The 14,014-nt window shown below is 36.5% G+C and overlaps 1 non-coding gene across 1 annotated transcript; it reads right to left on the minus strand.

The window, feature by feature from the left end:
- Positions 1 to 1,992: 1,992 nt before the first annotated feature.
- Positions 1,993 to 2,099, minus strand: LOC138809346 (U6 spliceosomal RNA). Its single transcript, XR_011366815.1, has one exon. It is a non-coding gene; the product is annotated as a U6 spliceosomal RNA (small nuclear RNA).
- Positions 2,100 to 14,014: the final 11,915 nt, after the last annotated feature.

Raw genomic sequence — 14,014 nt, forward strand, 5'->3', positions numbered from 1 at the left:
AGCAATACAAAAAATGTAGGTAAAAATCTCTCCATTCTCTTACACTCTCATTTCAATATTCATATTGTCCTATAAATAATAACATACCAAATATTGCCCATGTTGATTGTCTTCTGTTACATTTTGTCTCCAACACAGACTGTGTTGGTGACATTGGGTTATCATGCACAGAGCTGAGCTTATAAATTGAGGTCCAAAGATAGTCAAATTTCTTTTGTCCCATAGCTCCTGTATCCTTTTTTAAAAAGTACTAAAAATTTTAAATACCAAAACTTACTATCTTTTAAGAATCCAAAAACGATGTGAATTCACATATAATCACTCCAAAATGATTTAAAAGTAGGAGATGATAAAACAGGCCCCCATCAAGTAAACTTTCTTCTACTTTTAAAATTATTCTGAAAGCCTTGTCCTGGCTGGTAACACCTTTAATCCTATCTACTCGGGATATCTACTCAGGAGCCTGAGATCTATGGAAAACTGTTGGAAGCCACTCAGGGCAGAATAAATTCATGAGATTATTTTTCAGAAATTATAATGAACTAGCAAAGAGCCAGGAATGGAGATGTAGCTCATATATTAGCTCATCAATCTAGAGAGGAAAGGCCTAGCAAGACCTTGAAGCCCTGATTTCAAACTCAGAGCATGCCAATGCACAAGCATGTGCATGTGTGCATGTGTGCATGCGTGTGTGTACACACACCCACACCCACACATTTATTCAAAATACCTTCAAATCAGCATATCAGTGTTCTGCATTAATTTCTTTGTTAACGATATTATCTGGGTAAAATAGAGGAAATAAACTCTTCTATATCAGAACATTTTTATACTTTTTTTTTACTGTGAAAATACTGTACAGACGGGTTACAATTACATGGGCAAGATAATGAGTACATTTCTTATCAAGCATTGTAGCCTCCTCCTTTGTTTCCCCTTCCCATCCCTTCCCATCCTCGTAGCCCTCCCACCCAATCCTCCCCGCTCCCCCCACCAAAGTTGTGAAGTTCGTTTTCAACATAACGACTTGTACTTCTCATTGTTGCCAATGGGTCCATCTGTAAAAATAACTGTACAGAGGTGTCATATTTATATGAGCAAATAACGAGTACATTTCCTAACAAGCATTGTTACCTCTACCTTTCTTTTTCTTCCACCATCCTTTCCCTCCCACCTCCAGAAATACACTCCCCTCCCCCTTCCCCTGCCTAAAGTGTAAAGTTCATTTTTCAACATAGTGTTTTGTGCATCTCAACCTGTATCCATATTTAAGAATTTTGTATTTCCCTTTTCCCTCCCCAAATTAGAGAAACATATACACAGGATGTAGGCGCACCAACTTCAAGTACAGTGAAAACAGGGGTTAGAGCGTAGGGAAGGAACATATAAAGGAACAAAAGAAATCACATCACACATTATAAGTATCTTAGAAACAATAGCAAGAAACAAAAAAACCACTTGTCTGGTTCATTTCCTGTAATATCATCTTATCTGATATGCACATAGCTTCTGATCTATTCCGCTTATCCCAGACATATATTAGCTGTTGAAAATAAGGGAAACCATTGGACCTACGTTTCTTTGGACTTGGCTTACTTCACTTAATAATTTTTTTTTCCAAGTCTTTCCAATTCTTAACAAATTGGGCGATGTCATTCTTTCTCATGGAGGCATAGAATTTCATTGTGTATATATACCACATTTTCATGATCCATTCATCTTCTGTGGGCCATCAGGGTGGGCTCCATATCTTAGCTATTGTAAATAATGCTGCAGTAAACATAGTTGTTCTGGGAGTTTTAGTATGGTCTTCTTTGTGATCATTTGGGTAAATCCCCAAAAGTGTGATTGCTGGGTCATAGGGGAGCTTTATATGGAGTCTTTTGATGAGCCTCCATACTGCTTTCCAAAGTGGTTGAACAAGTTAACACTCCCACCAAGAATCTAGTAAGGTTCCCTTGTGGCCACATCCTTTCCAGCATCTTTAGTTGTAAAAATATGGAATGATTCAAGAATTTGCATATCAACCTCGCACAGGGGCCATGTTAATCTACTCTGTACTGCTCCAATGTTAGTGTATGTGCTGCTGAATTGAGCACAGAGCATTTTTTATATATAAAGTGTAATTGATTTTCTTGAACTAGACAATTCAAAGAAAAGTAAGTTTTGAAGAATTCTCGTGAAATTTTAAAACCATGTACTTCTTACATAAGCACACATTTAAGAATAGCCAAGATTGACATGTCAAAAACAAAATAATCCCAGATATTGTTGTTCAAGAGATGTGTAGGATCGGGGGAGGGGGGTGGAATTGGTTGGGGGGGCGGAAGAAGGCTGGGAAGGGATGTGAAGGGTAAACAAAGGAGGAGGCTGCAATGCTTCATAAGAAATGTACTTACTCATTATCTTGCCCATGTAAATGTAACCCCTCTGTACAGTATGTTCACAAAAAATAAAAATAAAAAAGAGATGTGTAGGAGGACGAATTCAATTATTCTGTATAAGGCACCTGTCATAATGAACACTGCGGCAAGTGTTAAGGTTTTTTAAAAGTTTTAATGTTTTAAATATATTTAATTTTGGGAATTTGCTTATATAGGCCAAAATTAGGACTGTTTTTCAGGTCATACAACTTTTCTATAAATATTTAAGATTTATGGTAGCAGACATATGCTACTAAAAAGTACATTTCAGAGTTTATAAAAACATTACTAATGAGATGTTGCAAAGTCTTAGTGTAAAGAAGCAGTGTGAAGAGTTAAGACTTTGTTAACTGCACAGTTTCTCTTAAAACTTTAGGGCTTCCTTACTTTATATATTAGTGAGGAACAAATGATGATATAAACCATATACATATACATATACAAATGATGAGATGAGTCATAAAAAGCAATCTTAGTGGGTAACTTTAAAAACTACACATAGCCTATAAAACTCTTGCTGAACATCATAATCTTATTCAGTGTTAAATGTACAGGAATGTGAGAATAGTAAAATCAAATATGTAAGTACACTTCAAATACTGAAAACACTGGTAATTCTTTGGTATTTTATTTTATTAATCATTAATATTTAGTTATTGTGTTTCTTTATTTGTAGTATTGTTTCCCTTGTAATATAGTAAAAGCTTTTGTTATTCATCATCAGGAGGTACTTTGAGAAGGTTACTGGGATGGCCAAACCATTTTTTATAGTTGCATGTGAATTTACAAAAAGCAAAATTAAGAACAAAATATTGATTAAAAATTATCAAGTACAGTCAGAATCAGGAGGGATGATAAATGTCCACACTTAAAATCTTAGCCCTAGGCTGAAGCAGTGATATTACAGAGTTGAGGTCACAAAAGTGAGAGACTGGGTTTTGTTTTGTTTTTTACTTTGATTTTGTTGGCCATGGGGTTGAACTATGGGGCCTGGTTGCTGTACCTCAGCTCAAGGCTAGTGCCACCACTTGAGCCACAGAAACACTTCCGTCTTTTTCTACTTATGTGATGCTGAGGAATCAAACCTAGGGCCTCATGCATGCAAGGCAGGCACTCTACAACAGCCACCGTCCCAGCTCCTGATAGACTGGGTTTTAAAGATTCATCTAAACAACATTTTCTTTCTGCTTTGGGTTATATAATGAAATATATGAATATCTTTTCATATTTTTGTGTATTGTTATACTTCTAAATTTATACTAACCCCAGCCACTTTATTCTTTTCAAAGTCATGAAATATCTCTGAGAGTTTGCTAATGTGAAATTGTGTTAGCATTTTTAATTACTTCTGAGTCATTTTTAATTTTTATTAAAATCATTTTATATTTTGGGTTCAGGGATTATCATACATCAAATACTTTCAAATGTACATGTAGAGTCTAAAGATAACAGTATGAATATTCTCGTACAGCTCTTTTTTATCTGTTATACACTTTCAGTATCATATTTCTCCCTCTTTCACACTCTCTCATTTCCTCTCTTTCTCTTTCATGCTCTATGTCTGCTACATAGAATTTCTGCTGGTCTACTATTATCTTTGAGGATCCACTGGTTTGTGGGAACATGATGGGGACTAACATTTTCCCTTGCATTCTTTAAGAATTATGAGTGACGTGATATTATTCTTTGACATTTTAAATGGCAAAACAACAGGTCTAGGAATTCCTTTTCACGTTTACTACTATTACAAATTTCATCTTATAAGAATCATTTGGATGGATATGATATTTTAACTTGGGCTGGGAAAGTGGCTCAGTGGTAGAGCGCTTGCCTTGCATGCATGAGGCCCTGGGTTCGATTCCTCAGCAGCACATAAGCAAAAAGAAAAAAATCCAGAAGTGGCGCTGTGGCACAAGTGGTAGTGCACTAGCCTTGAGATGAAGAGCTGAGGGACAGTTCCCAGGCCCAGACTTCAGGCACCAAGACTGGACCCCTCCCCCCAAAAAAGGTATTTTAACCTGTGAACTAAAAGTTCTTTTTCTTTCACAAACAACCTTTGTCTTTGATTTTCTGTTTGTAACTACATGTAATGAAAATAAAGCTCTCCTATGGAAAATAGACCGAAGTTGTTCACAGGGATGAAAAAGAAGGTAATGGTGGAAGTGAGTACAATAGAGCACAGGTCCTCAGAGCAGTTTATAATGAACACTTTGTGAGAATGACAATGTTCTGGGAACTATAGATTAAGTCACTGAACAAAGATATATATGCATATATATTTGTATATGTATATTTATTTATATATGCATATATGTGTATATGCCCTTATATTGTACACATATATGTTACTATACACACAAATTCACATATACTTATGCACATGTATACATGCACACATGGAGAAAGAAACATAATTACAGCCAACGCAAGTTTCATTAGTTGCTGAAAATGCCTTAGGTGGAATGCTTGGAACAAAATATGTTCAAGATGTATTTGTCTCTAAGAGTTCTTTTACCACTCCTCTTATCTCTTAAAACTGGTAGGTTTTGACAGATTGGACTTGCAAAATGCAGTATATGTGATAGCAAGTTACTCGGAAATATCAGTATGTAAAGATCATATGGTGTCTCCCTGATCTCCAAGGAATGCTTGCTCTTATACACACTCTCAACAACCAAAGTAGCAGGAGAATATCATGGTAAAGAATAAAATTATAAGCCTTTAACTGGCATCCTTCTTTGAGCTCTTTTCCAACAGCCAGCATCCATTCCTAAGCAGATTAGTGAGTCCAGATAAAACTGGACCTCAGGTCAACAGGTAACCAATTCATGTGAAAATTCCTATGAGAGAAATGCTGACTGAGGTCTTGCTGATTTTCTGGCCAAGAAAATAAGAAACGAAGAGATTATTTTTAATATATTAAAGTTTGAGAATAATTTGTAACCTGTCAATAAATGTGTAGAACACAACTAAACCAACTGACAAAAAAGGTGTCCATTTCATTTATATGGTCTTGGACTTGGTGACTGATTTTACTTGTGTCTACACAAGTAGAATCAGCATAAATCAAGCCAGCATTTCTTCATTTAATATACAAAGATAGGATTCAGGTTGACCCATTGTAATAATGAGAATAATAATGTAGTAATAAGACACTTTATCAGAGAGTGGGTGGAGGGATGAGTTGAGAAGGTGTGAAGAGAAGGGATGGTAGGGGAAAAAAAGGATGAGGTAAAAATGCTCAATAAGAAATGGACTCATGCCAGGTGCCGGTGGCTCATGCCTGTAATCCTAACTACTCAGGAGGCGGAGGTGTGAGGATTGTGGTTCAAAGCCAGCCAGGGAAGGAAAGTCCGTAAACTCTTATCTCCTATAAACCACCAGAGAACCGGAATTGGCACTGTAACTCAAGTGGTAGAGCGAGAGCCTTGAGCTGAAGAGTTGAGGGACCGTGCTCAGGCCTAGAGTTCAAGCCCATTACCAATAGTAAAAAAAATTTGTACTCATTACCTTACTTATGTAATTGTAACCACTCTGTACAGTATCTTTACAATATAAATATCTATCTATCTATATATATATGTATATATATTATAAAGATGCAAGGAAAACTTTTGTACTTATAGGAAGTTGTATTTGTCACTCAATATCAGTAAGGTATTGGTTTTAGGACCACAGGCATATTAAAACATCAGATACTCAACTACTCTACATGAACACAGTATATTGTTTACATTAGAATCTGCCCACAACCTAGTGCAGTGTAATTGCTATGAAAATTTGTACTACATTCTATGTTTGTAATAAAAAATAAAAGTATATGCACTGTCAACAGATACAAATTTTTTCAGATAATTTTTGTCTGCATTTTGTGGATGGAATTGGAAGCACAAATTTCATCAGCAAGACTGGTCTGCAAAATATAACAAAAAGCAGACACAGCATCATTGAATAGTACTGAACTCCAAGGAGAAGTACTTGAATTGAGACATTATCAGAAAGTGTAAGCATGCAAGTACTTTTTAGAAATAGAGCTGCTAGATTTCTCATGGAGAGCTTTCATAACACTTTGTGAAACACAAGCCACAACCTCACTGAAGAGTAAAAGGTTTTCCCGCACCTTTCTGTCATGTCTATATACACAATGGAATTCTATACCTCCATCAGAAAGAATGACATTTCCCCATTTGTTAGGAAATGGAAACGCTTGGAAAAAATTATATTAAGTGAAGTAAGCCAAGCCCAAATACACAAAGGTCCCATGGTTCCCCTTATTTGCAATATCTAGTATATGTATGAGTCAAGCAGGAAAAGTCAGATAATGTGATGTTAGGAAAAAGAATCCTTAGATAAGTATTTAATTGTTTTTCTTTCATTTATAAGATTATTTCTTTGTAGCTTTGTATGTCCCTCCCCCACAGTATAACCACTTCTTTCACTATACTTGATGTCGATATAATTTGTGGAGGAGATAGGGAAAAACAAGTCGTGGACGGGGATCAAGGAAGATGGCGGAGGCGAAGCTGGAGGCATAACAGGGACGAAAGAGCCAGACGTGGAGGGCAAGCGGATTCTACTCAACACCAGCAAGAACCGACAAGGAGCAGACATCTTCATCCTGCAGTTCACAGACCAGAGACAACCCAGGAACCAAGACTCAGCGTGAGTAGAAGCCTGGCTTCCTCACTCCTTCTCAGGGAGCAGAGGAGGGAAGGCCACCCCACCCCCCCAGTACCGGAGATCTCCATCTTGGATACCGACAAAGCTCAGCAGAGCTGCTAGCTCCAACTCAGGCCTTAGAAGAAAACTAGGGTCATTTAATAGGTCACAATAACTTAATGGCTGCGTGACCTGCCAGACTCAGCTCTACTCAGGGAAAAGGCACCCAGTTCAGGCGCCAGCCCTAGGAGTGGCTTTCTTCATCGGGTAATCAGAGCCAGAGGCTGCCCCTCCATTTAGCAGCCTCAACAATCAACTGAAATTCACTAAACAGAAACCCTGAGAGTGGCTCTAGGCCGGGATCTGTGAGTTTCTCACAAACTAGGCCCCGGAAAAAGCTACTGTTTGCTGAAAGGTCTCAACCCTACCCAGAACATAGCCTCATGACAGCATCTCCAAACTTGAGGAAAAAGCCATCTCCCTCTTTTGTGATACTCAAAGCCCACCCACCTCCCCTTGAACTAACTTGGGAGGAGGATCGAAAAATCCTGGGTAAAGCAGAGCATTTTTCTGCCTGTCCAAACAAACTGACTTAAGAAACCAACCAAGCCCCAGGACCACAAGCAGACCAGAGACTCCAATCAGAGGCTGATTACAGGCACAAGGGAGATACAGGATTTTTCCGAACCCTCCTCCAAAAAATCAAAGAACTTTTTTTTTCCTCTTCTTTTTTTTTATATAACTTTTACAAAAAAATTTTTTCTTTTCTAAAATTTTTTTAATTTTAAATTTTGACCTTTTTGAAAAAAATTGTTTTCTAGTAACTTTTTTCCCCTTATAATCTTTATTTTAGGGATACATATGTGTGTGCATTTTTCTTTGTTTTTTTTTAAAAAAATATTCTTTTTGTTTTTGCTTAGCTAGACTGAACTTCTGATCTTTTTTTTTCTTTCTTCCTTATCCTTCTCACCTTTTCATCTTTTTTGTTCTTCTTTATGGGACTTAATTGTTGTTCTGCACATCCTCAGATAAACCCATATTTGACTATTAGACCCTATCCCCCATTGTGTACACACTTAATCCACAAATTTATTACTCAATACAAAACTTCTGAGACTTAAATTCCTTAATAGCAGTACTACCTCTTTTTACCTATATAATACTTTAAGTATTTTTATTTTTAAGTTTTTCACATCACGTATATATCCCTCCCCTTCTCTCAATATATTCACGTTCTTTGAATAGATTGTTCTTGAATCTGCATATTATTAACTTTTATTTTTCTATTTTTTCTGGGGTCCTTTTTCCCCTTTCCATTCTTCTTGTTTTCTCTCTCTCTACTTTCATCCTATCTAACCTATTTCCTGCTTTGAGACTAGGACTTAGTTAAGTTAACTCTCCCTGTACCTTCACACATCACTCTATTCCTATTTTTTACCCACATCTCCCCCTAACCTAATAATTTCTGGTTTACCAAATTATTCTTTGCGGTTCGTAGACCATTAATATATAGTTGTTTTATGTTGAATAGAGGTATCTGTTGAACTAGATTTTATCTGCAGACTATTGATTGTGCAAATTCAGACTTTGATTGATGCTTGCCTTAAGTTAGTGTTCTAGCACAAAACTGGTGTTACTTTCATCCCAAATGGGCAGAGTAAGCTGGAAAACCACAAGAAAAATGGTAAGTCAGGGTAACTCCACTCCCATTCATGATAATCAGGGGACAGAACAGATAATGAATAATCCAGAGGAGAGTTCCCAAATAGCTCTACAAACACTTCTGGCAAACATGATAAATGAAAAGATTGAAAATATACAATGAATTTTGTATGAGCGTGATAGGGAGAGAGAGGAGACAATCCAAAGCTTTATACAGGAATATCATGAGCGTGAGGAAGCTACTCAAAAACTGATACAGGATTTGCATTAACAGCTTGAGAATACTCAAAGAGAAAGGCAGGAATGGCCTGAAGAGCAAGAGAACACTCAAAGAGAACTACAAGAATGGCATGAACGGGAGGAAGCTAAGCAAAGAGTAATACAGGAATTGAGAGAGCAAGATGAGAATACACAAAGATCACTAAAGGCATTCATGGAATCCATTAACAAAGAGCTGAAGTAAGTCAGAGAAACCACAAAGGGAATCCTGAATGGAAACCAACAGAAGGAATGGGAGTCCAAGGAAACCATAACCAATCAACTAAGTGATTTGAGAATAAACATTGAACACCAAATTAAAGAAGTAAAGAAGTCCATACAAGATATAATACAAAGCTTCAACAAAGAATTTGAAGCCATCAAAGCTGACCAATTAGAAAGAAAAGAAATAAAAATCGAAGTAGAATGTCTTGACAGCAGGTTAGACCATGCAGAAGATTGAATCTTGGGGATGAAAGATAACCTAGATATTATAGATAAAGAACATACAACCATCCAAGACAAGTCAAAGAAATATGATAGATCTATCCAACACTTGGAAGACACCATCAGAAGGCCTAATCTAAGGATAATGGGTGTAGAGGAGCACCTAGAAACAAAAGTAAATGATCTAAGAAATTTGTTTAACAGAATCCTAGCAGAGAACTTCCCAAACATACAAAAAGATAGTCCAGTAACACATAGAGGCTGAACAACACACTGCGGAATCACGAGTGGGTCATGGAAGAGATTAGAAAGGAAATTCAAATGTTCATGCTATTCAACAAAAATGAACACACAAATTACCAGCTCCTCTGGGACACAGCAATGGCAGTACTCAGAGGCAAGTTTATAGCTCTGATCTCCTACATCAACAAATTGGAGAGATCTGAAACCAACAATTTAATGAGACATCTGAACCTCCTTGAAAAAGAGCAGCAAGATAAACCCCAATCCTGTAGACAGAAAGAAATAATTAAAACTAAATCAGAATTAAATGAATTAGAATCCAAAATAACTATGGAAACAATCAACAAAACAAAGAGTTTGTTCTTTGAAATAATTAACAAAATTGAAAGACCCTTAGCAAATCTTATCAGAAAAAGAGAGAACACACCCAAATTAATAAACTCAGAGATGAGAATGGAAACATAACCGCAGAAAAAAACCATGATTCAGAACATTATAAGGCAATATTTCTCAAAACTTTATGCTAATAAGTTTGAGAACTTGACAGAAATGGACCTTTTCCTAGCAAATATTGACATGCCAAAACTACACCAAGATGAGTTAAACCATCTTAACAGGCCCACATCAAGCATTGAAATAGAAAGAGCAATAAGAGACCTCCCAGCTAAGAAAAGTCCAGGACCAGATAGTTTTACAGAATTCTACAAGGCCTTCAAAGCAGAGCTCACACCAATACACCTCCAACTCTTCAATGAAATTGAAAGAGAAAGTTCAATACCAAACACATTCTATGAAGCCATCATAACGCTCATCCCAACACCAGGCAGGGACTCCTCAAAGTAAGAGAACTATAGACCCATTTCTTTGATGAACATTGATGCAAAACTTCTTAAAAAAATTTTGACCAATCGCCTTCAACAATTCATCCAAAAAATCATACATCATGATCAAACAGGATTCATTTCAGGGATGAAAAGCTGGTTCAATATACGCAAATCAATTAATATTATTCATCACATCAACAGTAGCAAGGAGAAGAACCACATGGATATCTCAATAGATGCAGAAAAAGCATTCGACAAGATCCAACACCCCTTTATGATGAAGGTTTTGGAAAAATTAGGAATCCATGGAACATTTCTCAATACAATAAAGGCTGTATATGACAAACCTACAGCCAGCATTATAAATGATGGTCAAAAACTAAAGCCATTTCCTCTTAACTCAGGAACAAGACAAGGATGTCCACTCTGTCTATTTCTCTTTAATCTAGTATTAGAATGCCTAGCTACAGTAATGAGACAAGATCAAAAACATAAACAGATCCAAATAGGGACAGAAGAAATAAAACTCTCCCTCTTTGCAGATAACATGATATTGTATTTAAAGAATCCCACAGACTCCACTCACAAATTACTCAAGCTGATTCAAAACTTTGGCAAAGTAACAGGGTATAAAATTAACCCCCCAAAATCAATGGCTTTTCTGTATGCCAACAATGAGAAAATTGTGGCAGAAATTAGGAAAGTCACTCCATTTTTAATAGCCCCTCAAAAAATAAAATAACTATTAATTAACTAAACCAAAGAAGTGAAGGACCTCTATGATGAAAACTTTAAAATCTTGAAATAGGAAATCCAAACAGAACTTAGAAAATGGCAAAACCTCCCATGCTCCTGAATTGGAAAGATTAACATCGTGAAAATTGCAATAGTTCCAAAGGATATCTACAAATTCAATGCAATACCTATCAAAATTCCAACTTCATTCTTCAAGGAAATAGAAAAGGCAACCCAAAAATTCATATGGAACAATAAAAGACCCAGAATAGCGAAAACGCTCCTCAATGGAAATAACAGTGCTGCTGGAATATCAATACCAAATTTCAAAACCTACTATAAAGCCATAGTAACCAAAAAAGCTTGGTACAGGCATAAGAACAGACCTCAGGACCAATGGAATAGAATTGAAAACCCATAAATGAACCTAAAGATCTATAGCCAGCTCATCTTCGATAAGGGAGCCAAAATATAATAGAATGGAAGAAAGACAGGCTCTTCAGTAAATGGTGCTGACAAAATTGGTTAACTACTTGCAGAACACAAAAAGTAGATCCTTATATATCACCCTGCACCACAATCAACTCCAAATGGATCAAAGACCTCGGAGTCAAAGCAGACACTCTGAAAATATTACAGGATGCAATAGGAGAAACCCTAGGCCTCCTTGGCTCAGGCCGAAATTTTCTTAATAGAGACCCAGAAACACAACAAATCAAAGAAAGGTAGGACAAATGGGATTGCATGAAGTTGCAGAGCTTCTGTATGGCAAGGGACATAGATAGAAAGATCAAAAGAAAGCCCACAGATTGGGAAAAGATCTTCACTAGCCATACAGCGGACAATGGTCTCATATCTAAAATATACTTAGAGCACAAAAAATTAAATCCCCCAACAACAAATCGTCAAAGAAACAACTGCCCAATAAATAAGTGGGCTAAAGACTTGAAGAGAAAGTTCTCTGAAGAAGAAGGATGGCCAACAGACACATGAAGAAATGCTCAACCTCCCTAGCCACAAAAGAAATGCAAATCAAAACAACATTGTGATACCACCTCACCCCAGCTAGAATGTCTATAAATAAGAACTCTAACAGCAACAGATGATGGAGGGGATGTGGACAGAAGGGAACCTTACTTCATTTTTGGTGGGAGTGTAAACTTGTTCAACCACTTTGGAAAGCAGTATGGAGGTTCCTCAAAAGACTTCACATAGAGCTCCCCTATGACCCAGCAATCCCACGTTTGGGCATTTACCCAAATGTTTACAAACAAGACCACACTAAAGCTACTAGCACAACTATGTTTATTGCATCATTATTTACCATAGCTAAGATATGGAACCAACCCAGATGCCTTTCAGTAGATGAATGGATCAAGAGAATGTGATATATATACACAATGGAATTCTATGCCTCCATCAGAAAGAATGACATTGCCCCATTTGTTAGGAAATGGAAAGGCTTGGAAAAAATTACATTAAATGGAATAAGCCAGTTCCAAAGAAACATAGGTCCCATGTTTTCCCTTATGTTCAGTATATAGTATATGTCTGAGTCAAGCAGAACAGGTCAGATCAGGTGATATTAGGGAAATGAACCCTAAAATATGCATTCAAATGTTTTTTTTTCTTTCCTGTGACTGTTTCTAACATATATAGAAGATTATTTCTTTAAAGCTTTGTATGTCACTCCCCCACAGTACAACCCCTGATTTCACTATATTTGATGTCTGTATATTTTGTGGAGGAGATGGGGAAAAGCAAGTCGTTTAAGGATACAGGTGGATCCGATGCAACTATGAGAAGTACAAGTCGTCATGTCAAAAATGAACTTTACAACTTTGGGGGGGTGGGATTGAGTGGGGGGTGAGGTGAGGCTGGGAAGGGATGTGAAGGGTAAACAAAGGAGGAGGCTGAAATTCTTGATAAGAAATGTACTCATTATCTTGCCCATGTAATTGTAACCCCTCTGTACAGTATGTTCACAAAAAATAAAAATTAAAAAAAAATGTTGATGGAGTGTATATATTCAGAAAATCTCGAAGGCTAAATTTTTCCAATTAGGATAGACAGTATTCTATGATCCAGCAGAGAGAAAACTAGGTAAGCATCCATTTACAACCATCTGAATAATTCTGATTCTGCCCATATCAGTTATCTATCCATACCTGTGCCCGAGGGAGAGGATTTTAAAAGACTTTAGTGTTTTAAAATTTAAATTTGAATTTAAAATGAAATTAGTTCCAATGCATTACCTTAAGATATTTAGAAACAACTAAAGGTTTATAAGATTTTTTTATTTGAAGTGATGTGATATTGGATTTTGGTTCTCTATAGTTTAAGCAATTTGCAAAAAGAATTGGCACAGTAAAATTTACATTTGCAGCAGACTTGACACTTATTAAATTTTGTATATTGAAAAGAGCATAAGTGTCAAAAATATGTCAATGCTATCTTGTTATTTATCTCTAAATGTTTATGCTTCTGGTCTCTTAATATTAAAACCAATTTTTAAAAATATTTAGCTAGTTGTGCAAAGGGGTTTCACTCCATCATGTCAGTGTGGAATAGAGTGTATGTACATTTCATTGTACAACACATCTGGATCATTGTAAATCTTTCCACTTTTTTTCCTTCCCTTTTCCCATCCCCACCTATCCCTTCAAGTTTCCTACTTATATTCTCACATATGTATGTTGAGTGATCTGACTGTATTAGTCCAACATTTCCCCCTCCATTCTTCTGTCCTACTCCCTTTAAGCC

This window comes from Dipodomys merriami, unplaced genomic scaffold, assembly GCF_024711535.1.
Source record: "Dipodomys merriami isolate MVZ:Mamm:240054 unplaced genomic scaffold, mDipMer1.0.p SCAF_493, whole genome shotgun sequence".
NCBI lineage: Eukaryota > Metazoa > Chordata > Mammalia > Rodentia > Heteromyidae > Dipodomys > Dipodomys merriami.